Raw genomic sequence first — 27,649 nt, forward strand, 5'->3', positions numbered from 1 at the left:
AGCAGCAAATCTAATACAAGCAGACACCTGAAAAGTGTTTGTACATTGGGCATGCTCTGTAGCTACTCCTGTAACCCTGTCACTGTCATGGTAAAGGACCTCGCCGACCTGATGAATAAAAAAAGGTACCTGGCCCAGTAACTCCCTTTGCCCCAGTAAACAGGCTGCTAACTGCCAACCATGTGAGTAAGGCTATCTCGACTAGCCAGCATCCTGCTGGCTTATCAAACAAGCAAGAGCAAGCCCAGCAGAGACCACCAGGGCCCAGGCAAGAGCTGCTCAGCAGAATAATGACCTCAAAGAGTGGTCATTATTTTAAGCCAAAATTATTTGGGTTGGTTTATTAGGCAGACATAAATAATTGATACAGTAACACAGTGCCCTGTCTTTAAACATCATGAAAAATGTCTGAGGTTATCTCAGACCCATAACAAATAGTAATGGTATGACAAAATTCATTGGCTAAAAGTGTATTTGAACTCTCACTTTCTTCAACTCTCTCTCTCTCTCTCTCTCTCTCTCTCTCTCTCTCTCTCTCTCTCTCTCTCTATTTCTCCAAAGCAGGAACCTAGTATGATGTCTGCTTTTTAACAGCCTCTCAATCAACATTTTTGAATCAATCCAATGCCAGTCATCAGGGCAGGCCTAAGGGCCAGAATGGCCTGCTGTGATTTGAAGGTTGAAGGTTGTAGGACAGGCCTCCTCTCTCCACATATCTCTTTGATTAATACTTGAAATGTCTGCATCAGCAATTGGTTCTCTGTGTTGAAGCCTTTCTCCCCATGAGGCCTTTTAAAAAATGCAAACATTCCTGGCTTGGTTAGCATACTGTCATCCCTTCCCTATGAATGGACTTGTCAGATGTCTCAGTACCAAGGGGTCAAAGTTGGGGTAAGAGAAACAGCAAAGAGAGAAGCAATGCTGAAAGGGGGCAAAAAGGGCCCTGGTGACCAAACAGGGAGCTGGACACACTTTCTAATGTTGCTGAGTCGGCTCGGCTGCCTCACGAAAGCCTAGCCAAAGGTTGAATTGCACCCTCCAAGGAGAGGAGAAATGGAATCTGCCTGGGCTTTGGCTTCTTGCCCTGGGGGCGGGTATGGGCGGCACAGGGAAAGATTCATCACCTCCAAGTATTAGCCCTTCCCTTGGAAGGCTTCATCTACTTTGTACCCCTACTTTGTATCAGTGTTTTTACGATTCTTTCATAGGGTGCCTATCAGCTCTCTGTTCTTGGTCATGCTTCCCTTTGTCCACCCTGGACTGTCTACTTTTTCTGAAAGTCTTTGGATGTGAGTTGGTTTTGCCAACATGTAGAACTATAGTAACTAAAGCCACAGAGAGGACAGGCCAACAGGATGCATGGCTTGCTTTTGCCAGATTCCTTCTTTCTGAGCATTATCTGAGTTTAATGAGTTGAAACCCACAAGTATAATTAGCACAAGGCTTAAGATACTACTCTCTGTGTGTAATTGAATTTAATTTACAGCTTGAACAATTGCATTTACATGTTCAACTAAATGTTTGTCTTTGTTGATTCTAAAGTCTCTGTCCATATTTATCCAGGGAGTCTTAGCAAGGCCAAGAGCTAGGGTGTTTCAGGATCTCTTTACTTCAATTGGAAAGCAACGTTTGTGAAACGCAATCCTAGGAAATTACCTAAAAGACTTTAGGCTTTCTGATGTGAGGCATGTTATCAGCTTTCTAAATGTATAGCCTTAAGCCTCAAAAGAATGCTGTTCTGTTGCTTAATACAGCAACCTGAAGCCTCCTGGGGTGAAAAGTGGTTAGCATAATTAAACTGCTGACTGTTCTTGAAGGGGGGAAGGTGGGTTTTGTTTTAAAATTACAAATGGCATTTTCAAGAGACTTAGAGTTGGGGCCATCTCGATAGTATAGGGTATCTTGCAGTCTGCCATCCTTGAATTGCAGGCATAGCAAACTAAATGTGCTTGTAAGAGACAGTGTAATTCCATACACATATTCCCTAGAGTACCCCCAGACACAGATGAAAGTATCTCTTCCCTCCCTCCCCATTCCCCCTTCCTTAGTAAGCAATAGCAGAGTGGGAACAAGACAATATTTGCAAAGATGAGCTCTTCCTTCTCAGGCATTTGGAGTAAAAACTCTAAGGACCTATGATCTCATTCGCAGACCTCACAGAGGAGCCGCAGGGCTTGGCCATTGCTATTGCTGTCATATCACTTCAGCTGAGACTTCCCTGCTGCCTGAGTTTCCTTATATCAGTATTTCTCAAAATAGAATAAAATACAGACAAAACCTGTCCACAAGACCACAACCCACAGATTACAGCATTGAATTACAATGTTACTAAAATTTGTACAAACATAAAAACACTTAGAGCTTCAAAAGAGCTAACAAATTTACCAATAAAACAAACCCATAAAACCAGTGACATTCAAATTAACAACATTAATTTAAAGAGATGCCTGATTTGTGTTTTGCAGACCTCACATATGAATTGGTAGTGTTCTGCTCAGTAAGTTCTGTTTAGGCTCCCAGGGAAGGATATGCTGCTGTGACACCTTTTTGTGTCAGAAATAAAGTGAACTTTCACATGTGTAGCACACTTAGCCATTGGGTTTCCACAGTGTGAAAGTCCATTTACATAGGAAGTCTGCCTCTGTTTTTCCTGCATTCATCTGTGACCCATTAATGCCAAGATGCAACAGCAGATAGTGAGTCACTGGGAAGAGAGGGTGGTAGATGGGAGCCAGGGCAAGAAGTCCATTCCCAGGGGTGGGATTCCTGCCTAAGTGAACCAGGTCCAGGTTGGTCTGTGAGCCACTTGCAATCTTTACAGGGAGTGAGGGTTTGAAGGGAATGTGGATAGACATGCCTCCTCCTAGTCAGGGGAACAGTCACAAGCACATATGTGAGAACAACCCTTGTCTCAGCAGAGGCCTGTCTATTCTCCATGGCAGCAGATGGTAGATAATATCAGAGCAACTTCTCTTTCCTGTGAATGACACCTGATTCTTCCCCTTAGAATTCCTATTATTGGTGGCCTTCTTACAAGTGGTGCTCGTTACCCATACTCTGCAGAACTTTGCCTTAGAAGATAGAGTCCTCGTTCTCTTGGAGACTGAATACCACATCTTACTGGTTCCCTCTCCTGCTCCAGGGAAGTACCTGCCCCATCTTTGCTCTTCATGTTGCTGACACTTACCACACCCTGGTCAGGATCACTCTGTTGTACACTTGGGAATCTGGTCTCTAGACTTCATCAGTGCCTTTATCCTGTTGGCATTTTTAATGGTTTCATTTGGACTGCCAGTTCAATGACCAAACCTTGTTGTTCTTAGGCTCCCTCAGTGTCAGTGGCTTGTCACCACCTCTTCACCTTAGCCATATCCTCAAGCTGGCTACTGTGTGCACCATTTCATCCCTTAGAACACTTCCACTCCAAAAGCTTAACTTTCTACTTCTCACTCTCTGGTCATAAATTCCTATTTTTACTCTCACAGGCCCTATTCCTTGACCTCATCCAAACATCTCTGGTTGCTCTAATTTATTCCATTCTACCACTTTATCTGAACTTTATATCCTCAGAGCCTAGATTTCATGGTCCTTTGCTTCAACACTCAAGGGTCAAAATTCTCAGGTCTTTTCATCTCTTGTTCTTCTGTTACACATACCCCATGAAACCTCAACTACAAATCAACTTAAATGTTTTACCTCTGTGTTTCTTTATATCACCAACTTCTCAGATTGGTGATGACAATTTATAAATTCAGTTGGAGCAAAACTGCTCAATAATCCTTAGATATCTTTCTTTTCTATTCCTCACTATGGTTATTTGAAATCTCATCTCTTCTCAAATATTCTACCACTCCATGCCTCCTCATGCTTTTAGCAGGGAACTAAATTCCTTTTTCTTTAAAAAAATGGAATTCGTTCTATAGAAACCACCTCTACTTTCTATTATCCTAACTAAAACTTGCTATATAGGTATCCATTCTTGCTCCCTGATTCAACAGACAAGAAGATTCCACCTCCCTCCTTCTTATGGTTTGGATTAGGTATCCCCCAAAAGCTCATGTGTGAGACAATACAAGAAAGTTTAGAGAAGAAAATATTGGGTAAATAAAAGGCTTAATCCAACCCCTGATAGGGATTCATTGAGTGGCAACGTAGGCAGGTAAGGTGTGGCTGAAGGAGTTGGAGTGTCTTTTTGGTATGTACTGTGTTCTTGTTGAGCAGAACTTTCTCTCTGCTTCCTGGCATGATATCTTGAGTTGCTTCCCTCCACTACACTCTTCCAACATGATGTTCTCCCTCATCTCCAGCCCCAAGGAATAGTTATCTATGAACTGAAAGCTCTGAAACCATGAGCCCCCAGGTATACTTTCCTCCTCTAATTGTTTTTGTCAGGTCTTTCAGTTATAATAATGAGAAAGCTGACTAAAACACTCATCACTCTCACCATGCTGATCCTAGTCTAGGCTCATTCTCATTGCTCCACCACTGTCATTGATCAAATCTCCCACTGCCTTTCATGAGTGTTTGTTATTCATCAATTACCCGCTTTGTCTTTTACAGTTTCGACACTTCACATCTATTGGCATAACTCCGTTAGAAGGCAAACACACTCAAGTATATTCTTGGTGTGGTTTAAATGTATACCTCAAAGTTCATGTGTTAAAATTAACCACCAGGGCAACAGTGATAAGAACCAGGACTTTTAAGAAGTAATTAGGTCATGAGGATTTTACCCTTATGAAGGGATTCATACCATTATAATTGGAGTAGATTAGTTATCATGGGAGTGTGAGTTTGGCTTCCTTCCCTCTGCCTCTTGCCCTCTCTCCCCTTCTTGCCTTCTACTATGAAATAATGGCAAGAAGAACTTTGCTGGATGCCAGCAACTTGATATTGGATTTTCATACCTCCAAAAGGGAGAGAAATAATTTTCTTTAAAAATTACCTAGTATTCTGTTTCAGCAACACAAAATGGACTATGAGATTCCTATACTTAAATAATAATTATTTTCTCACTGTCCATTTTTACCTATCACTGTCTTATTCTTTCCACAATAAATCCATCAGAAGAGTTGTCCACTCACATTGTCTCCACTTAATCTATATCCTTGCATCCATTCCTTAGACAACAGCCTACAATAGTCATCTTTGTACAAAAATACCACTTGGATCTTGTTTACTGTTACTAAACCCAATGCAGCCTTTTCTTCCTTATCTTATGCCCTATTATGACATTTGACATTGTAGGCCACCCTACCTACTCAACACTCAACTTCAGTTTTTGAGCATTGCTCTCCCCAGTTTCTTCCTACATCTCTTACAGTTGTATCTTAATCTAACTTTTATCTCTGCTTCTATAAACTTGGAGGTTCTCGAGAGCCTCTCTTAGATCCTCTTTTCTTTTTTTTTTTGTTTTGCATTTTATTTTTTTTTTGGCAATGATGTTTATTTATTTTTTTCCCTTCCCCCCCACCCCTCCCACACCTCTTTTCCCTCTATACAGTCTTTCTTTCCTTCATTCTTACCACTCTCCTTATCCCTAACCCTAAACCTAACCCTAAACCTAATGCTAACCCCTCCCACCCCCCATTATATGTCCTCATCCGCTTATCAGCGAGATCATTCGTCCTTTAGTTTTTTGAGATTGGTTTATCTCACTTAGCATGATATTCTCCAATTTCGTCTATTTGCCTACAAATGCCATAATTTTATCATTCTTCATTGCGGAGTAATATTCCATTGTATATATATGCCACAGTTTCTTTATCCATTCATCAACTGAAGGGCATCTAGGTTGGTTCCACAATCTGGCTGTGGTGAATTGAGCACCATGAACATTGATGTGGCTGTATCTCTGTAGTATGCTGATTGTAAGTCCTTTGGGTATAGGCCAAGGAGTGGGATAGCTGGGTCAAATGGTGTTTCCATTCCAAGCTTTCTGAGGAATCTCCACACTGCTTTCCAGAGTGGCTGCACTAATTTGCAACCCCACCAGCAATGTATGAGTGTTCCTTTTTCACCACATCCTCACCAACACCTATTGTTGCTTGTATTCTTGATAATCGCCATTCTAATTGGGGTGAGATGAAATTTTAGGGTAGTTTTGATTTGCATTTCCCTTATTACTAGGGATGTTGAACATTTTTTCATATATCTGTTGATTACTTGTACATCTTCTTCTGCGAAGTGTCTGTTCATTTCCTTAGCCCATTTGTTGATTGGATTATTTGTATTCTTCGTGTAGAGTTTTTTGAGTTCTTTATAGATTCTGGAAATTAGCGCTCTATCTGAGGTATGGTTGGCAAAGATATTCTCCCACTCTGTAGGCTCTCTCTTCACATTTCTGATATTTTCCTTTGCTGAGAGAAAGCTTTCTAGTTTGAATCTATCCCAGTTGTTGATTCTTGCTTTTATTTCTTGTGCTATGGGAGTCCTGTTGAGGAAGTCTGATCCTAAGCCAACAAGTTGAAGATTTGGACCTACTTTTCTTCTATAAGATGCAGGGTCTCTGGTCTGATTCCGAGGTCCTTGATCCATTTTGAGTTGAGTTTTGTGTAGGGTGAGAGATAGGGGTTTAATTTCATTCAATTGCATATGGTTTTCCAGTTTTCCCAGCACCATTTGTTGAAGAGGCTATCTTTTCTCCATTGCATATTTTTGGAACCTTTGTCTAGTATGAGAAAATTGTATTTATTTGGGTTTGTGTCCATGTCCTCTATTCTGTACCATTGATCTACCTGTCTATTTTGGTACCAATACCATGCCGTTTTTGTTACTATTGCTTTGTAGTAGAGTTGAAGATCTGGTATTGCAATACCCCCTGCTTCGCTCTTGCTACTGAGAATTGCTTTAGCTATTCTAGGTTTTTTATTCTTCCAGATGAATTTCATAATTGCTTGCTCTATTTCTGCAAGGTACATCATTGGGATTTTAATTGGAATTGCATTGAATCTGTATAGCACTTTAGGTAGTATAGCCATTTTGACAATATTAATTCTACCTATCCAGGAACATGGGAGATCTTTCCCATTTTCTAAGGTTTTCTTTAATTTCTTTCTTTAGTATTCTATAGTTCTCATTGTAGAGGCCTTTCACCTCTTTTGTGAGATTGATTCCCAAGTATTTTATTTTTTTCGATGCTATTGTGAATGGGGTAGTTTTCCTAATTTCTCTTTCTGAAGATTCATCACTTATGTATAAAAATGCATTGGATTTATGAGCATTGATTAGATCCTCTTTTCTTCTTACTTCTCTATCTTCCCTGAGAAGTCTCAATAACTACCACATTTTCAAGTTGTAGAACTAGGGAAGCAACAAGAATGAATTTGAATTCTAGACAGGGGAATGCCATTCAGAGGTGAGTGATGATCCCCAATGTTTTCATCTCTGGAAACTTAATCAGACTCTGGGCTCAGATGGAGAGCTATATTAAATGACCTACTTGGAGGTAGTACTCTGTATAAAAGTGAAAATAGAGAGATTTTTGATGATTGTGAAAGGCTAAGAAGGCATGTTATAAATTTAAGGAAACCCAAAAAAGTGGACTGTTTCCTCACATTTATTGAGTTTTAGGAGGGCATGTATTTGGTGAGTTAAACGTGAACATAAATTCTTCAATATTTTTCCCATTAAGAGTTAAGATCTATGTCCTTCATTCTTGAATCTGGGCAGACTCAGTGACTGTTTTGATAAATAAAATATGACAGTAGTGATGTTGTAACAGATTCTAAGCCTTGGCTTTAAGAGATTGGCAACTTCCATTTCCTGCTTCTTAGAACCCAAACTCCATGCTGTGAGACTATCCAAACAGCTACGTGGAAAAACTCAAGTAGAGAGGAGACTCAGCTAGTAGCCTCAGCTAATCTCCCATCCAAGAACCAGTATTAACTTGCCAGACATGTGAATAAGCCATCATAGACCTGGATCTTTCCAAACTCGGTGGAGTCACTCTAGCTGATGTTCCATGGAAAAGAGATGAAGCATTTCCATCAAGTACTTCCCAAATTACAGATTCATAACCAAAATAAATAAATGCTATTGTTTTAAGCAACTAAATTTTGGGGTGATTTTATAGGTAGCAATAAATAATTGGCATGAAATAGGAGGTTTAAAACAATGTCAAGTTCTTCTCAATGTCGAGTACTTAGTATAATCTTCCATGTTCTCAGAAAGCTTAGAGGAGGAAGTTCCATTAGAAGGAAGTTAGTTTGCTTCAAACACCAGCTTTCTCCTTCTTAAAAAATTTACAAACGTGCTTGATCTCAGAGATGTTAGAAAGAGTTGGAGGAGAAGTGATATTTTGGTTTATGTATTAAGTATTCCTCATAAGCTCATGTGTGAGACAATGCAAAAGGATTTAGAGTTGAAATGATTGGGTTACAAGAGCCTTCACCTAATAAGTGCATTAGTCCACTAATAAGGTGGTAACTGTAAGCAGGTAGGGTGTGGCTGGAGAAGGTGTCATGGGTGGTGAACCTTTGGGGTTTCTATTGTGTCCTTGTCAAGCAGAGTACTCTCTCTCTCTCTCTCTCCTTCCTGGTGCAATGCCCTGAACAGCTTTCCTTTGCCACACTTTTCCTCCATGACGTTCTACCTCATCTTAGTCCCCAGGGAATGGTGCTAGCCATCTATGGACTGAGACCTCTAAAAACATGAGCTCCCAAATAAACTTTTTCTCTTCTAATTGTTCTTCAGGTCTTTTGGTCACAGCAGTAAAAAAAAAAAAGAAAAAAAAAACTGACTAAAACAAGTAGGTTATTGCAGGAGAAAATGGGAGGCAAAAGGATAAGTCTAAAACCTCTAAAAAGCAGAATTGAATTACCTGCAGTTTTCCAGGGATGAGGAAGCAGAAATCTGTCAGGTTCTTAATCTAAAAGAAAACCAGAATAACTGCCCCTTGAAATAAGAATTGGAAAAAGATGAAGTTAATCACACTAAGACAATTAACCAGTCTATATCAGCTCAGTCTATGACTGGATTGAGGAGGTTACACAATTACCTTGTCTTTTTAAGAGGAAAGCAGGAGGAAATAGTTACTAGTGAAAGGTATCATCTGGAACTTTAATGACTTTTTAAATATGACAGTGTCCAGCATATTATCAAAAGTAGATTACTGAAGCTGCAAGAATATGAACTTATATTCAAGAGGAAATATGAGGCAATAGGAGAACCACACAGAACCATACTTAGACATAGAGACAAGGGTTTTAAAATCATAGTTGAAAAGTTAAAAGAAAATACAGGAAAAGGTGTACAAAAATGGATGACAAAAATGAATTCCCAGAGAGGATTATAATTTATAAAAAAGAGACTCAAATGGATGACCTTGGAATTGAAAATATAGTATTCAAGATTAAGACATTGTGTGGATTTAAAAATCAGACCAGAAACATCAAAACACAAAATTAATGAATACAAAGATAAACAATAAGAAATAAAGGCAAGCATGGTAAAAAGGAATAAAAGAGTGGAGAAAATCAATAAAGCATAAGAAAATATGAGGCACAGTCAAAAGCCCTAACATGTGCAAGTGAAATCCTAGGAGGAGAGAGAGAATAGATTCCAAGAAATATTGGAAGTGATAATTGCTGAGGTTTTGAAATGTTAAGATAGAGACAAATAGATTCGCAAAACTTAAAGGACCACTAGGTAAGGTAAACACAAAGAAACTGCCTCTAGGCACATTAAAATCAAATTTTTAAGCACATAAAACAAAAAAAAAATTTATAAAGTCACGAGAGAGTGACCTAGAATTAAGAGTTATTACCTTCAAATGAGAAAAAATAAGACTGATGGCAGACTTCAAAAGAAACCATGAAAGCTAGAAGACAACAGAATAAAATCTTCAGAGTACTGAGAGAGGAGAAAACACCACAGTTAAAATTCTATGAGAAAATGACAGTAAAATGAAGATCAAAATTAAAGGAATAAACTAGGTCACTTTTGAAAAAGCAAAATTGGGAACATTTTTTCTCCAGACACATAAAACCATAAACAATTTTAAAAAGAATTCTTCGAGTTGAAGGAAAGTGATCTGAGATGGAGGTAGAGAGCTGGAGGAATAAGAATGAAGTGATAATGGAGATCTATAAAACAATATTGATAATCTTTAGCAAAATTAAAAATATGTAGAGGAAAATGAGGGGGGTATGAAAAGTGGTGGACTGAGACAAACATCATTACCCTATGTACATGTATGATTACAAGAATGGTATGAATCTACATCTTGCACACCCATGGGTATGAAATGATGTACCCCATTCATGTACGATGAATCTAAATGCAGTCTGTAAAAAATTTTAAAAAAATAGTTTTTTGATCTGACAACTAAAATATGCATTTAAAAATGAAATAAAACATAATTTTTGCAAAAAAAAATAATTTGTAGGCTAATGATATGTAGAATGAAATAGCATTACTTCACTTAATGGGAGGTAAATGGAAATGGACAGTTGTAAAAACCTTGCACTATGTGAAAAGTAAGTAAATTAGTTGAAGGGAGATTGTGATGAGTTTGGGCTATATAATCATGTACAACTAAAAAATAAGGAGAAAGGAGAAAACATTAAATATATGTTTGATGAATCTTGTCAGAAGACAAAATTGCAACTTTAGTTTACAATGTTTTGTTTTTTGAAGTGCTGGAAATCAAACCCAAGGTCTCACACTTGCTAGGCAAGGACTTTACCAAGGGTTACATCATGAGCTAGTTTAATAATCTTAGTTGTCTATTGATTGGGATTCTAGATGAATGAATGAGTACTCTGATAAGTCAAACAGAGAAGATTGGTTTTATAGACAGAAAAGTGCTAAGGAAAGCAGAAACAGGGAACAAAAGGCCAATGGGCCATTTCAAAGTTACTTTCCTTGTCAAGATCAAAGTAGAAGGGACAGTCTTTATATGCCAGTTAAAATTTTCCTGTTTGATGATTTGACTATTATCCCTCTCTCTCCTGATTTCTCAGGAGTTCAGATAAACTATTTAGTTTTACCTTGGTGACATGCAAATCCAGCATGAGTGACTTTATTTGGTTTGGTCTGTTGGGTCCCGGTGTAGGAGCTCAGTCCAAACCAATAGCCTCTTATAAACTTTATTTAGCAATCTATTAAACTGGGGAAAAAGAGGAATAAAAGAATTTTCCAAACAGAAGGTATAAATTGTGGAGAAATAGAATTGAGCCATATCCAAAAAATTCACATTTATCCCATTAAATCAAAGCATTTAATTAAGCCATTGAACTCCTGTCTAGAGTAAAGTTTGTGATCTCCCCAGTTGTACCCACAGGATGAAAGTGACAGATGCTTATCTGGATTTACTAGGTGATGACCAGCAAATGCAACTTGCATTCACTTTACCTGCCTCCCAATAAGTTGTATGCACTGCACTCTGCCCTATCTATTTGGATCTCTCCAACCAGGACAGCCTGCCTAAAATTAGACTTTCCCTAACATCTTTTAAAAATTCCATTATGGGGTTCTTGTTCTATAAATATTTTCCCCATGGCCTTTTTCATCTTTGTCTTTCCCTCAGCTAATCTTCAGAGATCTCTGATATTGTTGGGTCATATCTTTTATTCAAGGAATCACTTTTAGTTTGCATATACCTAAGTGAATAATAGACTTTGCAATTACTGTGACTGTTGTTCTTGGTACAGTATATAATGATATCCAACACCTCAAAATGAGGAGGGAAGAGCATGCCCAGCAAGCAGTCAGAGTGGGGTGCAACCCAAGTGTGAAAACTTGATAAATTTAAGTCCAACTCTATCAGGAGTTATATTAAAGTTAAAAATGTCAAACTAATAAAAGCAACGCTCTGCTATTTACACACAATAATTGGTACAATTTAAATATAAAGGCATTGCAATGGTTAAAAGTAGTAAGATGGACAAAAGACACAGTGATACTAACCAAAATAAAATTAATGTATGTTAATTGATAACAAATATATGAAAAAAATGTTCAACATCTCTAGCAATTAGAGAAATGCAAATCAAAACTATTGTAAGATTTTTATTTCACTCCAGTCAAAATGGCAATTATCAAGAATACAAGAAACAATAAATGTTGGCGAGGATGTGGGAAAAAGTTACATTTATACATTGCTGGTGGGACTACAAATTGGTGAAACCATTATGGAAAGAAATATGGAGATTCCTCAGAAAACTTGAAATGGAATCACCATTTGATCCAGTTACCCACTCCTCAGTTTGTAGTCAACGAAGTTAAAATCAGCACACTCTGTAATGCAGCCACACCAATGTTGATAGCAGCTCAATTCACAACAGCTTAACTATGGAACCAACCTAGGTGCCTTTCAACAGATGAATGGATAAAGAAAATGTGGTACATATGCACAATGTAATATTAGTCAGCTTAAGAAACAATGAACTGAAATTATGGAATTTGCTGATAAATGGATGGAGCTGGAGAATATTATGCTAAGTGAAATAAGCCAACCCCAAAAGACCAAAGGCTGGACATTTTCTTTGATATGTGGATGCTAATTCACAATAAGGGGTGAGGGCAAGGTAGGGAAGAATAGAGGTACTTTGGATTAGGCAGAGGGAAGTGAAGGGAGGGAGTATGGGAGAGAAAGGATAGTAGAATGAATTGGACATTATTACCCTATGTACATATATGATTACATGACTGCTATGATTTTACATCATGTAAAACCAGAAGAATGAGAAGTTAAACTCCATTTATGTATGATGTGTTAAAATGCATTCTACTGTCATATATAACTAATTAGAGCAAATAAAAAATGTGAAGTAGTAAAAAATTAATGTGTGTATATCACTATCAGATAAAGAATTCATAAGATATCTTATGAGAGGTAAAAGATTAATTCAAGAAGACATCAAATTGGCTTTTCCCTAATAGCAATGCTCCAAAACATATACTAAAGCAAATACTGACAGAATTTAAAACAAAACAAAACAAAAGTTAGATACATTCTCATAGTTGAAAATTGTAATACTCTTCTGTCTGTAACTGATAAAATCCACAGATAAAAAGATCAGTAAAGATTCAGAAAGAAAAAAAAAGAAAAAAAAAAGATTCAGAAATATTCACATAGTATGATTGATTAAAAATAGAAGGAAAATACAGACTTCACAAAACAATTACAAAATTCATATTTCAATATGCATGAAACACTACCCAGGATAAATCAAAAGGGGCTCCCAAAATATAGAAGATTTTGAATCATGCAGAATATGTGTCTTGGACCACAAAATGAATTAAAAATAAATAATAGAGAACTAGAAAATCACCAGATGTTTGAAAGTTAAGTAACACATTTCTAAATAACTCATGGGTAATGAAGAAATCGTGTTGGAAATTAGAAACTTTGGGCTGAATGCTAATAAAAGCAGGAAACTTGTAAGACACCAGGAAAACAGAGTTCAGAAAATTCTCTTGTTATAAATTCACTCATTAGAACTGAAGAAAGTTTGAAGACTTAAGTTTCTATACCAAAAATCTAGAAAAAGACTTATATCCAATTAAAATGAAAGAAAATGAGATAGGGAAAAGCAGAGATTTTTTAAAATGCTTCTTTTATAAGATTAATAAAACTCAAAACTACTAGAAAGGCCAATTTGTATGAGAGCAGGGGGAAAAACCCCAGTTTCATAATATTAGAACAGAAAAGAGAGGAACAAAAATATATCTATAAACATTAGAAAATAATGGGATATTATTGCATGCCTAAGTTTTATTAAGTAAAACACACAAATTCCTAAGAAAACAAAACCTCAATAGATACAAGAAGCAACTTTAAAAAATGAATAGTCCAATGTCAATTGAATCTGTAATTAAAAACATTCACCCAAAGAAAACTCTAGGCCCAGGTTGTTTCATTGATACATTTTTCCAAACAGCAAATGAAGAAACAATTTCAAATTTAAACAATTACTTCTAGAGAAGAGAAAAAGCTGAATAACTACCAGCACTTCTATTAGGCCAGCATAGTCTCAATATTAAAATGTAATGAGAAAATTGATTTCAAAAAAGAAAAATTTATAGACCAATAAAAACTCAAAATATCCCAAACAAAACAATAATAGAATAAGTCAATGAATGATATAGATCTTAGGGTTTATTTTTGGAAGATAAAGTTCATTTACAATTAGAAAATCAAATATCCTTTTCTACATTAACAATATAAAGAAAATCAAATCTCAGTAGATGCAAAAATAATTAATTCAACTTCAAAGGAAACAAAATGCTCAGAAAATTAAGAAAAAAAAACGGGAACTTTATAATCTGGTGAAGATTTTCCACAGAGGACAGAAATAAAACAAATCCTATTGCTAATGTCATACTTATTGGTGAAATAATGAAAACTGTCTCCCTTACTTCAGGAATTAGATAAAAATGTCTACTATCATTACTTCAACTCAACATTGTACTAGATGCCCAGCTGAGTTCAAAAGGTCAAGAAAAATACACTAAAAACTTAAATATTGTGAAGGAAGAAGTTAAATTATCTTTCTGTAAGGTTGACATATTTTGCTTATGTAAAAATGACAAATAATTTTTATTTCACTTAATAAATGAATGTAGTGTGATCTTTCATGAATGCCAATATGTCAACATCAGTTTTATTTCTATATATTATCAGTAAACAATTAGAAATTGAAATTAAACAATAGCATGGAAAAATATCACTTATGCACTTTTTCTATCACATATCTAGGAATAAATCTTGTGAAACAATTACAAGACTTTTATACATTATAGTTTTCTATAAAACTACAAAACATTGCTGAAGGGATATCAGAATAAATTGAGAGGCTTATCATATTTATGAATTGTAATACTAATTTGAATTATTAATTATCATCTTTTAAAATTTGTTCTAATTAGTTAACATGAGAGTAGAATGCATTTTGACACATCATATAGAAATGGAGTATAACTTCTCATTCTTCTGGTTGTACATGATGTAAAATCACACCAGTCATGTAATTATATATGTACATAGGGTAATAACGTCCAATTCATTCTTCTATCCTTCCTCCTCCCTTACCCCCTTTCCTCCCTTCATTTCCCTCTGCCTAATCCAAAGTATCTCTATTTTTCCTTAACTGCCTCCCCTCATTGTAAATTATTATTTTAAGTGTCATTTTTCTCCTGGTATGATCTAAAGATTCAATGATTTCTAAATGAAAATCCTTGGAAGCTTTAATCCTAGTATTTGACCAAGCTGTCCTAGATTTTATATGGAAATGTAAAGGGCTTAGAATAGCCATAAAAATCTTAAACTAGAAAAAAAATTTGGAGAATTTATACTACCAAGCATACGAATATGGTATAGTCATGAATGCATAAATATACCCATATAAGAGAATAGATAGTCGTAAGGATGGGTCAATTGGAGATTCATACAGGAGGAAAAAAATGAGTCCTATCTTGTATACTATACAAAACAAACTAGAGGGTGTGTGGGCATGTGTTCGTGTGGTATGAGCACCTAATATGTGATCTACCCTCTTAGCAAATTTTAAGTGTAAAAGATATTATTGTTAGCTATAGGAACTATGTTGTATAGCAATCTTATCTTGCAAATTTAAAACTTAATATCCTTTGACCATTACTTCCCCATTTCTCCCTCCCTCACACTGACAACCAGCATTCTACTTTTAACTTTTATGAGCTTGGCTATTCTAGATTCCAAGTATAAATGAGATCATACAGAATTCATCTTACTGTGTCTGACATATTTCACTTACCATCATGTCCTCCAAGTCTATCCATGTTGTTGCAAATGGCAGAATTTCCTTTATTCAGGTTAAATAATATTCCATCATGTATATGTATCATGCATACACACATTTCCACCAACAGATACCAGGGATTCCTTTCCTTCTTATCCTCCCCAACACTTGTTCTGTATTGCAATCACAGTGATCCTAACAGATGAGATGACATCTCCTGTGGTTTTGATTTACATTGCCTGAATGATTAGGTGATAATGAGCATCTTGTTAATAACCTGTTGGGCATTTGTATGTCCTCTTTTGAGAGATGTCTATTCAGGATTTTTTGCCCAGTTTTTAATCAGGTTTTTAGTATTTTTGCTATTGGATGACAGGAATTTCTTATGTATTGCGAATGCTAACCCCTTATCAGATATGTGGTTTATGAATATTCTTTCCCACTCAGTAGGTTGCCTTTTCATTTTTTTGACTACTTCCTCTGGTATGCAGAAACTTTGGGGTACGACATAGTCCCACTGGTTCATTTTTGCTTTTGTTGCTTGTGCTTTTGGTATCATATCCAAGGAAAGAAAAGAAGAAAAACAACAACAAAAAAAACATTTCAAAGATCCTTGTCAAGGAACTTTTGACCTATGTTTACTTTGAGGATTTTTATGGTTTTGTGTCTTAATCCATTTTGATATGACTTTTGTGTATAGTGTAAAATAAATTTCAATTTTGTGCTTGCAGATATTCAATTTTCCCAACATCATTTGTTGAAGAAACTCTTTTGCCCAATTTCTATTCTTGGCACTTTTGTTGAAGACTAGTTGATGATAAGTTTGTGAGTTTATTGCTGGGCTTTCTATTCTGTCCATTGTTCCATATATGTGTTTTTATGCCAGTACCATGCTCTTTTGATTATTGTAGCTTTGTAATATACCTTGAAATCAGAAACTGTGATACCTCCAACTTTGTTCTGCTAGCTCATAATTGCTTTGTCTAATCTTTTTTTTGTGTGTGGTTCCATATGAATTGTAGGATTTTTTGTCAATTTCTGTGAAAAATGCCACTGAATTTTTTTAAATTTATTTTTATTGTAAACAAATGGGATACATGTTGTTTCTGATTGTACATGGAGTAATGGCATACCATTTGTGTAATCATACATTTACAAAGGGTAATGATGTTTGATTCATTGTTATTTTTTCCTTCCCCTCCACCCCCCCACCTCTCTTTTCCCTCTATACAGTCCCTCCTTCCTCCATTCTGCCCCCCTCCAACCCCTCATTATGTGTCATCATCCGCTTATCAGTGAGGTCATTCGCCATTTGGATTTTTGAGATTGACTTATCTCACTTAGCATGATATTCTCCAATTTCATCCATTTGCCTGCAAATGCCATAATTTTATTGTTCTTTATAGCTGAGTAATATTCCATTGAATATATATACCACAGTTTCTGTATCCATTCATCAATTGAAGGACATCTAGGTTGGTTCCACAATCTGGTTATGGTGAATTGAGCAGCTATGAACATTGATGTAGCTGTATCTCTGTAGTATGCTGATTTTAAGTCCTTTGGGTATAGGCTGAGGAGTGGGATAGCTGGGTCAAATGGTGGTTCCATTCCAAGCTTTCTGAGGAATCTCCATACTGCTTTCCAGAGTGGCTGCACTAATTTGCAACCCCACCATCAGTGTATGAGTGTACCCTTTTCCCCACATCCTCTCCAATACCTATTGTTGCTTGTGTTCTTGATAATCGCCATTCTAATTGGGGTGAGATTGAATCTTAGTGTAGTTTTGATTTGCATTTCTCTTATTACTAAAGATGATGAACATTTTTCATATGTTTGTTGATTGCTTGTAGATCTTCTTCTGTGAAGCATCTGTTCATATCCTTAGCCCATTTGTTGATTGGATTACTTGTATTCTTGGTGTAGAGTTTTTTGAGTTCTTTATATTTTCTGGAAATTAGTGCTCTATCTGAAGTATGAGTGGCAAAGATATTCTCCCACTCTGTAGGCTCTCTCTTTGCATTGTTGATAGTTTCCTTTGCTGAGAGAAAGCTATTTAGTTTGAATCTATCCCAGTTGTTGATTATTGCTTTTATTTCTTGTGCTATGGGAGTCCTGTTAAGGAAGTCTGATCCTAAGCCAACAAGGTGAAGATTTGGACCTACTTTTTTTTCTATAAGATGCAAGGTCTCTGGTCTGATTTCGAGGTCCTTGATCCATTGAGTTGATTTTTGTGCAGGGTGAGACATAGAGGTTTAGTTTCATTCTGTTGCATATGGATTTCCAGTTTTCCCAGCACCATTTGTTGAAGAGGCTATCTTTTCTCCATTGCATATTTTTGGCCCCTTTGTCTAGTATGAGAAAATTGTATTTATTTGGGTTTGTGACCGTGTCCTCTATTCTGTACCATTGATCTACCTGTCTATTTTGGTACCAATACCATGCCGTTTTTGTTACTATTGCTTTGTAGTATAGTTGAAGTTCTGGTATTGCGATACTCACTGCTTCATTCTTCCTGCTAAGGATTGTTTTAGCTATTCTGGGTTTCTTATTCTTCCAGATGAATTTCATGATTGCTTACTCTATTTCTGTAAGGTACATCATTGGGATTTTAATTGGAATTACATTGAATCTGTATAGCACTTTTGGTAGTATGGCCATTTTGACAATATTAATTCTGCCTATCCAAGATCATGGGAGATCTTTCATCTTCTAAAGTCTTCCTGAATTTCTTTCTTTGATGTTTTGTAGTTTTCATTGCAGAGATCTTTTATGTCTTTGGTTAGATTGATGCCCAAGTATTTTATTTTTTTTTGAGGCTATTGCAAATGGAGTTGTTTTCCTCATTTCCCTTTCAGCTGTTTCATCACTTGCATATAAAAAATGCTTTAGATTTCTGTGTGTTGATTTTATACCCTGCTATTTTGCTGAATTCATTGATGAGATCTAGAAGTTTTCTGGAGGAGTTTTTTGGATCCTCTAAATATAGAATCATGTCATCAGCAAATAGTGACAGCTTAAGTTCCTCTTTTCCTATTCGTATCCCTTTAATTTCTTTAGTCTGCCTAACTGCTCTGGCTAGAGTTTCGAGGACAAAGTTGAATAGAAGTGGAGAAAGAGGACATCCCTGTCTTGTTCCCATTTTTAAAGGGAATGGTTGCAGTTTTTCTCCATTAAGAATGATGTTGGCCATGGGCTTAGCATAGATAGCCTTTACAATGTTCAGGTATGTTCCTACTATCCCTATTTTTGAGCATGAAGGGGTGATGTATTTTGTCGAATGCTTTTTCTGCGTCAATTGAAATAATCATGATTCTTATCCTTAAGTCTATTGACTTGATGGATTATGTTTATTGATTTACGGATGTTAAACCATCCTTGCATTCCAGGGATGAACCCCACTTGATCATTGTGCATGATTTTCTTAATATGCTTTTGGATACAGTTTGCCAATATTTTGTTAAGGACCTTTGCATCTATATTCATCAAGGATATTGGTCTAAAATTTTCTTTCCTTGATGTGTCTTTTTCTGGTTTGGGTATGAGTGTGATATTAGCTTCATAGATGAGTTTGGTAGGGTACCCTCTTTTTCTATTTCCTGCAATACTTTGAGAAGTAATGGAATGAGATCTTCTTTGAAGGTCTTGTAGAACTTGACTAAGAATCCATCTGTTCATGGGCTTTTCTTGGATGGTAGGTTTTTAATGACTTCTTCTATTTCATTGCTTAATTGATCTGTTTAAATTGTGTATGTCCTTCTGGTTCAGTTTGGGAGGAGCATATTTCTCTAGAAATTTGTCAATGTCTTTGGTAGATTCTATTTTGTTGGAATACAGATATTCAAAGTAGCTTCTAATTACGTTATGTATCTCAGTGGTGTCTGTCATGATATTTCCTTTTTCATCATGAATTTTAGTAATTTGAGTTTTCTCTCTCCTTCTCTTTGTTAGTGTGGCCAAGGGTTTGTCTATTTTGTTTACTTTCTCAAAGAACCAACTTTTTGTTTTGTCAATTTTTTGAATTGTTTCTTTTGTTTCAATTTCATTGATTTCAGCTCTGATTTGAATTATTTCCTGTCTTCTACTACTTTTGCTGTTATTTTGTTCTTCTTTTTCTATACTTTGAGCTGTAATGTTAGGTCATTTAGTTGTTGGCTTTTCATTCTTTTCTGGAATGCACTCCATGCAATGAATTTTCCTCTTAGTACCACTTTCATAATGTCCCAGAGGTTTTGATATGTTGTATTGTCATTCTCATTGACCTCTAAGAATTTTTTATCTCCTCCATGTTTTCTGTTATCCACGTTTCATTCAATAGCATATTATTTAGTCTCCAGGTGTTAGAGTAATTTCTGTTTTTTATTTTGTCATTGATTTCTATTCTCAGTCCATTATGATCTGATAGAACACAAGGCAGTATCTCCATTTTTTTTGCATTTCCTAAGAGCTGCTTTGTGGCATAACATATGGTCTATTTTCTAGAAGGTTCCATGTGCTGCTGAGAAGAAAGTGAATCCACTCATTGATGGATGGAATATTCTACATATGTCTATTAAGTCTAGGTTATTGATTGTGTTATTCAGTTCTATGGTTTCTTTGTTCGATTTTTGTTTGGAAGATCTATCTAGTGGTGACAGCGGTGCGTTAAAATCACCCAGAATTATTGTGTTGTGGTCTATGTGATTCCTGAAATAGAGAAGGATGTGTTTGGTGTACAGGGATGCAGCATTGTTTGGGGCATATATATTTACTATCATTACGTTTTCCTGATTTATGTTTCCCTTAAGCAGTATGAAATGTCCTTCTTTATCCCTTCTGACTAACTTTGGCTTGAAGTCCACTTTATCTGATATAAGGATGGAAACCCCTGCTTTTTTACTGAGTCCATGTGTGTGGTAGGGTTTTTCCCATCCTTTCACCTGTAGTCTATGGATGTCTTTTTCTATGAGATGAGTCTCTTGCAGGCAGCATATTGTTGGGTCTTTCTTTTTAATCCATTCTGCCAGTCTATGTCTTTTGATTGATGAGTTTAGGCCATTAATGTTCAGGGTTATTATTGAGATATGATTTGTATTCCCGGTCATTTGGCTTATTTTTGGTTTTTAAGTTGGCTTGGTTTCTCCTTTGAGTGGTTTTTCTCTAAGGTAGTTCCTCCCTTTGCTGACCTACATTGTTGTTTTTCATTTCCTCCTCATGGAATATTTTGTTGAGAACATTCTGTAGTGTAGGCTTTCTATTTGTAAATTCTTTTAACTTTTGTTTATCATGGAAGGATTTTATTTCATCTTCAAATCTGAAGGTTAGTTTTGCTGGGTATAGGATTCTTGGTTGGCAACCATGTTCTTTCAGAGCTTGAAATATGTTGTTCCAGGCCCTTCTAGCTTTTAGAGTCTGGGTTGAGAACTCTGCTGCTATCCGTATTGGTCTCCCCCTATATGCAATCTGATGCTTTTCTCTCACAGCCTTCAAAATTCTATCTTTATTTTGAATGTTAGGCATTTTCATTATAATGTGCCTTGGTGTGGATCTGTTGTGATTTTGTGCATTTGGTGTTCTGTAAGCCTCTTGTATTTGATTTTCCATTTTGTTCTTCAGGCTTGGAAAATTTTCTGATATTATTTCATTGAATAGGTTGTTCATTCCTTTGGTTTGTATCTCTGTGCCTTCCTCAATCCCAAGAATTCTTAAATTTGGTCTTTTCATGATGTCCCATAGTTCTTGGAGATTCTGTTCATGATTTCTTACCATCTTTCTGTTTGGGTAACTTTATTTTCAAGATTAAATATTTTGTCTTCATTGTCTGAGGTTGTGTCTTCCAAGTGGTCTAGTCTTTTGATGATGCTTTCCATCGAGTTTTTTATTTGGTTTATTGTTTCCTTCATTTCAAGGATTTCCATTAGTTTTTTTTGTTTTTGTTTTTGTTTTTTTGAGAATCTCTATGTCTTTGTTGAAATGATCTTTTGCTTCCTGCAGGTGCTCTTTCAGCTTATTGGTATTATCATTCATTGCCTGTATTTGCTCTCTCATCCTTTGCTTAGTGAATCATCTTAATCATGTATAATCTGAAGTCCTTTTCTGACATTTCTTCTAACATATTGTCATTGGATTCTATTAATATAGAATCTAGCTTGTTTGGATCATTTTCTTCCTTTGTTTTTTTCATGTTATTCATGTATCTTCCTCTCTAGCAGTGCAGTTCTGGGGTATTGCAGATTTCCCCCTACAGGCTTACAGTGGCCCTATAGGTTTCCAAAACCCTTTCTTTAAGGGGAGATCAATATTAGCAGTGCCCAATTCACTATGCAATCCTAGACCAAATAGCTCCTATGAGGACAAAAACAAAATTGTCATAATAAGCAGAATGAGTTAAAATATTATATTCAATAAAACAAACAGATTTGCAATAAGGTCTGCAGTTTCTAATAGAGGACAAAGAGGATTCAGAGGGATGTAGAATGTGGCTGTTAATGGGATAAGAAGAGATTATACAGAAGTTCTAGATAATAGAAAGGGTGAGAGTGTAATCAAAAGAAACTGGATGTTAGCATGCAAAAAAGGGAGAAAGAGACTCTGAGGGAACAGGTAAACAAAAGGAAAAGAAAGCAAGAAAAGTAAAGAAATAAAAACTTAAATTTTTCAATAAGGAGAGAAAAGAAAATCTACAGTGTAACAGTCATATATTAATGAAACCTCCCAGTGTTCAGTAGCCTGATGCATGAGAGGTACCTAACAATGAGCTCCAAGCCTCCAGCAGGCGTCTCAGGATGGGTTTTGCCCCACCTAAACATCGGAGCTATGGCTTCCAGGATCATCCAAGATGGCATGTCTGGCTTTGAAATGTGTTGGTAAATGGGGAGCTGCAGCTCAGGGTGTGGACGTGGTCAGCTGGAGGTCCTGGAGTCGGGATGCAGTTGGTCAGGCAGGGGTCCTGGAGGTCCCGTGTGTTTGGTGTGGTTGTGGGATCCTGGAGACTGGGTGCAATCAGTTGATCTGGGGTCCCAGTGATAGGCGCAGTCAGTTGGTCTGGGGGCAGGGAGCAGTCAGTCGATGTGAGGGCCCCAGAGGCAGGGAGTGATCAGTCAGGCTGAGGGATCCTGGAGACAGGGTTCAGTCAGTCTGGTCAGGGGTCCTCCAGGGCCTGGCTGTTGTCTCAAAATGACAGCAGCCACGTGTAATCAAACCTGCAGGTACTGTAACAGTGAACTTCCAAAACAGCAGACAGCTGGTGCTCCACTGGCGGTTGGCGATCAGTTTGCTGACTGTTGTCAGACGATCGGGAGGTGAACTTCATGTGTTGGATGATGGATAGGTGTAAGGCAGGCGATGGACAGGTGAGAGGCAGGCAAATGGCGGATGATAGGCACCTGACAGTGAGCAATCTGCACTCAAAAAAGGCGTCGATACGCTGGCAGACTGCAGGTCATCACAGCAGACAAATGGGGTAAACACCAGGGAATCAATAAGCAGCAAAAACTGCCTCACCAATAAAAAGATATCCTCTGCTTGAAACCGGAGTTATGGAGCAACAAGGAACGCAGCCTCCCTCTAGTCCGCCATCTTGGATCCCTACCACTGAATTTTTGTTTCAAATTTTATCTATTGATAACGTGGTGGTAACTGTAGGTTTTTCATATATGGACTTTATTATGTTGAGGTACATTCCTCCTATACCTAATTTCTTGAGACATTTTATCAAGAAAAGATGCTAAATTATTTCACATACATTTTCTGCATTACTGAGATGATCACAAGATCTTCATTCCTCAAGAATGAGTGGTGTATAAATGTGGTGAATGTTGAACCATCTTTGCATTCCAGATAAAAATCCCATTTGATCATGGTGTATGATCTTTTTAATGTGCTGTTGAAATTGGTGTGCTATGTTTTATTGAAACCTTTTGCAATTATTCTCATTAGGGATATTGTTCTGTGTGCCTCTACCCTGGGTAGTGTCCTTGTCTGGCATTTTTGTCAGGGTAATACTGGTCTCATAAAATGAACCTGGAAGTGTTGCCTCATCTTTAATTTTTTGGAAGCATTTGAAAGGAATTGGTATCAGTTCTTTAAATGTTTGGTAGAAATTGTCAGGGAAACCATCTGGTCCTGTGGTTTTCTTTCTTTGTTGAGAGATTTTTGATTAGTGATTCAATCTTCATATTCAATTTATTTTGTTCAAATTTTCTACTCGTGGTTCAGTCTTGGAAGGTTATATATTTCTAGGAATTTATCCATTTCTTCTAGGTTATCCAATTAGTCAGCATATGATGGTTCATAGTGGTCTCTTATTATCCTTTGTATTTTCATGGTGTCAGTTGTAATGTCTCTTCTTTCATTCATAATTTTAATTGAGTCTACTCTTTTTTTTAGTCCAACTAAAGGCTTTTCAATTTTATCTTTTCACAATCCAACTCAATTTCATTGATATTTTGCATTGTTATCTACTCACAATGTTATTTGTTTCTTATCTGATGTTTATTATTTTCTTGCTTTTGCTAACTTTATGCTAAATGTGTTATTCCTTTTCTACTTCTTTGCAAGGTTGAGTTGCTCATTGGAAATATTTCTTTTCTCCTAATGTATGTGTTATGGTTTAGTTGCAGTGTCCCCCAAAAGTTCACATGTAAGACAGCACAAGGTTTGGAGGAAAAATATAGTCTTAACCTAATCAGTTGATTAATCCCTGATGGGATTAACTGAACGGTAACTGGAGACTGGGGTGTGGCTGGAGGAAGTGATTGATTGGGGGCATGGCTATGGGGTATACATTTGTAACTGGTGAGTGAAGTCTCTCTCTCCCTCTCTCTCCCTCACTCTGCCTGCCTCTTCCCCTCACTCTCCCTCTTCCTCACTCCCCCCACCTCACCTTTCTGATCACCATGATGTGAGCTGCTTCCCTGAGCCTCCTCCTCCCGCGGTGATGTTCAGCCTCACTTTCAGTCAAGGAATGGAGGCAGACTTCTATGGTCTAAAACCTCTGAAACCATGAGCACTCAAATAAACTTTTCCTCCTATACAATTGTTCTGGTCAGGTCCTTTAGTTACAGTAGTGAAAAAGCTGACTAAACAGTAAGCTTTTATTGTTATGATGTTCCTGCTTAGAGTTGCTCTTGCCACATCCCATACATTTTGGTTAGTTGTATTTCTACTTTTGTTGATCTCAATACACTTTTTATTTCTCTTTGGTTTGTTCTTTCATCAGTTCATTGTCCAGGAATGCAGTGTTTAATTTTTATATGTCAGTGAATTTTCCAATTTTCCTTCTGTTGATAGTTACTGCTTTCATAGCATTGTGGTCAGAAAATATACTTGATATGATTTCGATCTTAAAATTGTCAACTTTTGTTGTGACCTGACACATGATATATCATGGATGACAATGTGCCATGACACTTAAGAAGAATGTGCTCTAGGCTGCTGTTGGATACATCGTTTGGGTCCATTTGATCTATCATGCTCTTTAAGACCACTTTTTTCTTTTTGATTTTCTTTCTGAATTATCTTTACAGTGTTAAAAGTTGGATATTGAAATCTATCTCATACTATTATTTTGTTGCTTCCTACTTCTCCTTTACATTCTATTAATGTTGGCTTTGTATATGTAGGTGCTCTGAAGTTTTGTGCATATATATTTATAATCATTATATTCTCTTGATGAATAATCCCTTTATGATTATATAATGATCTACTGTTTCTTTTTATAGTTTTTTCTTTAAAGTCTACTTTGACCTATATTAATATAGCCACACCTGCTCTCTTTTGATTCTGATTGGCATGGGAAATTTTTTCTATCCTTTTCTCTTTAGCCTATATGTATCCTTAAAGATAAAATGAGTCTCTTTTAGGCAGCAGAGTTAGTTTTTTTTTTTTTTTAATATCCGGTCAGCCATTTTATGTGTTTTGATTGGATAATTAAATTTATTTATATTTTAAGTATTATTGCTATGTAAGGACTTACCATTGCCATTTGTTAGTTGTTTTATAGTTCCCATGTTATTTTCTTGTTATCTTTCTTTGGTGTTTAATGGTTTCATTCTACTGATATGACTTGATTTCTTTGTCAGAAAGAGGTTTTATCTATATGATTAGCATGAGTTTCAATAATACAGAATCATAACAGATTATTTCAAGTTTAAAATCACATAACTTTATTCACATACAAGAAATTTATACTTTTACTTGCTCCTTATACTTAAGGTTAGTGATGTCATAACATAAACCTTTTTATATTGCATAGCCATCCAAAATTATCATGGCTAAATTTATTTTAATATATTCTTGTTGAGTTATGCTCTCTTTGTAGCAGTTACCTCATATGCAATTTTGCATTTCCTTATGTTACCTTTGACTAGACTACAAGTTTCATACAGGCACAGAATATGATGTTGTTGTCAACTACTTCATTCCCAGCACTGAGCATAGTACTTATTACAGAGTAGTTGCATAATATATAATTATTGAATCAATAAATTGATAGTAATTGCATTTTTGTGTAATTTACTGTTTAATGTCTGCCTTCTCTCCATAAGAGCAGGAACACCTATCTTTTTTACTAATGCATCCTTAGGGCATAATGCTAAGTAAATGATTCTCCATGTATATTTGTTTAATAATGAAGGAATAGAAGTTGTAAGTTCCTGGGAACTATGAAAAAGATAAAAAGGGAGTTCAGGCTTTTGCTTAAGGTAAGATGTGATTTTGGCATTTAACAATCAAAGGCCAGAGTATTCTTTTAGCAGGAGCTGCTCTCTCAGGTTCCACCTATACTTTCATAGACATCTAATACTTTAATCCAAAGCTATGAGTAGGTCCACATTTAGGTACCTGAGAAGGTCAATAAAAGGTCCATCTGAGAATGGCAGAGATCTTTTCAGTTTGCCTTCAAATCTCACACCTTCTATGCAACCACTTTCTCTACCCAACCACAAATCCAATCCTGTAGAGAAGGTCTGGGGCAGAGTAAACTGTGGCTCCTCTCTCTCCAATTTCTGACAGGTTCTTTTTGAATGTGGAAGCAGCCCTGGGAGGGGAAAAATAAAGGAGAACAGTTGAGAAACCACAAAGTAAACATTGATCTGAGAGAGGGTTCTAGGGGAGTGTGGGAAAGACAACCCACCCTGCGGGACTGGTTAAAGTTGGAGAATAAGCTCTAAGATCTCCGTCTTTGGAGTTTTTGTTTGTTTGCTTTTATTATTGTTTTGCCTTTGTTTTTAGCAAAAGAGTCATTTCTTTGTCCTGGATGTAAAGAAATGAAGGGAGTCCTGTGGGGAAAGAGCAGTGTTTCTCATAGTTTTTGCTACTGTTGTTTTGTAAATACACATACCCATTCTAAGTAACTATAACATTCTCCCTCTCTTCAATTCTGTCTGGTAGGTCATTCCAGAAGGTTATGTCTCCCTGGGTAGCTGTTTCACACATGTTGCATATTAGGATGTTTATAGAATTCTTACATAGTATTCTTACATTACAAATATTAATTTCCTTTTTTTCCCCCCTGCCAAAGTCCAAGGCCAGTCTTTCTCAACTATATCAAGGAAAGTCAATAGGAAGCTCATATAACTATGAATGAGGCACTATGTTGCAGAGTGAGCAACAATTGAGGGGAGATCACAGCCCACAGGGGAGTGAAATCTCAGTGGACAGTCAGAATTACTCTCTGCCCTGCCCCTTCTAGTGATTCTTCCTCTAACTGTCTCTACTTTGATATGTTAATGTATGTGCCAGACATGATGAATAGAATCATAGACTTTTCAAAATGTAAGATGTTGTTGTTGTTGTTAAACACCATAAAAAAAAAAAATAACTGATTGGGGTGGAAATGATACAAAAATAACCAATAAGGAAAAGATTCAGTGTTTTTTACAGTTACTATCTCCCTCTCCCTCCCTCTTTCTCTTCCTTCCTTTTTATTGGTGTATTACAAATAT

The sequence above is a fragment of the Sciurus carolinensis genome, chromosome 12, assembly GCF_902686445.1.
Source record: "Sciurus carolinensis chromosome 12, mSciCar1.2, whole genome shotgun sequence".
NCBI classification, from domain to species: Eukaryota; Metazoa; Chordata; class Mammalia; order Rodentia; family Sciuridae; genus Sciurus; species Sciurus carolinensis.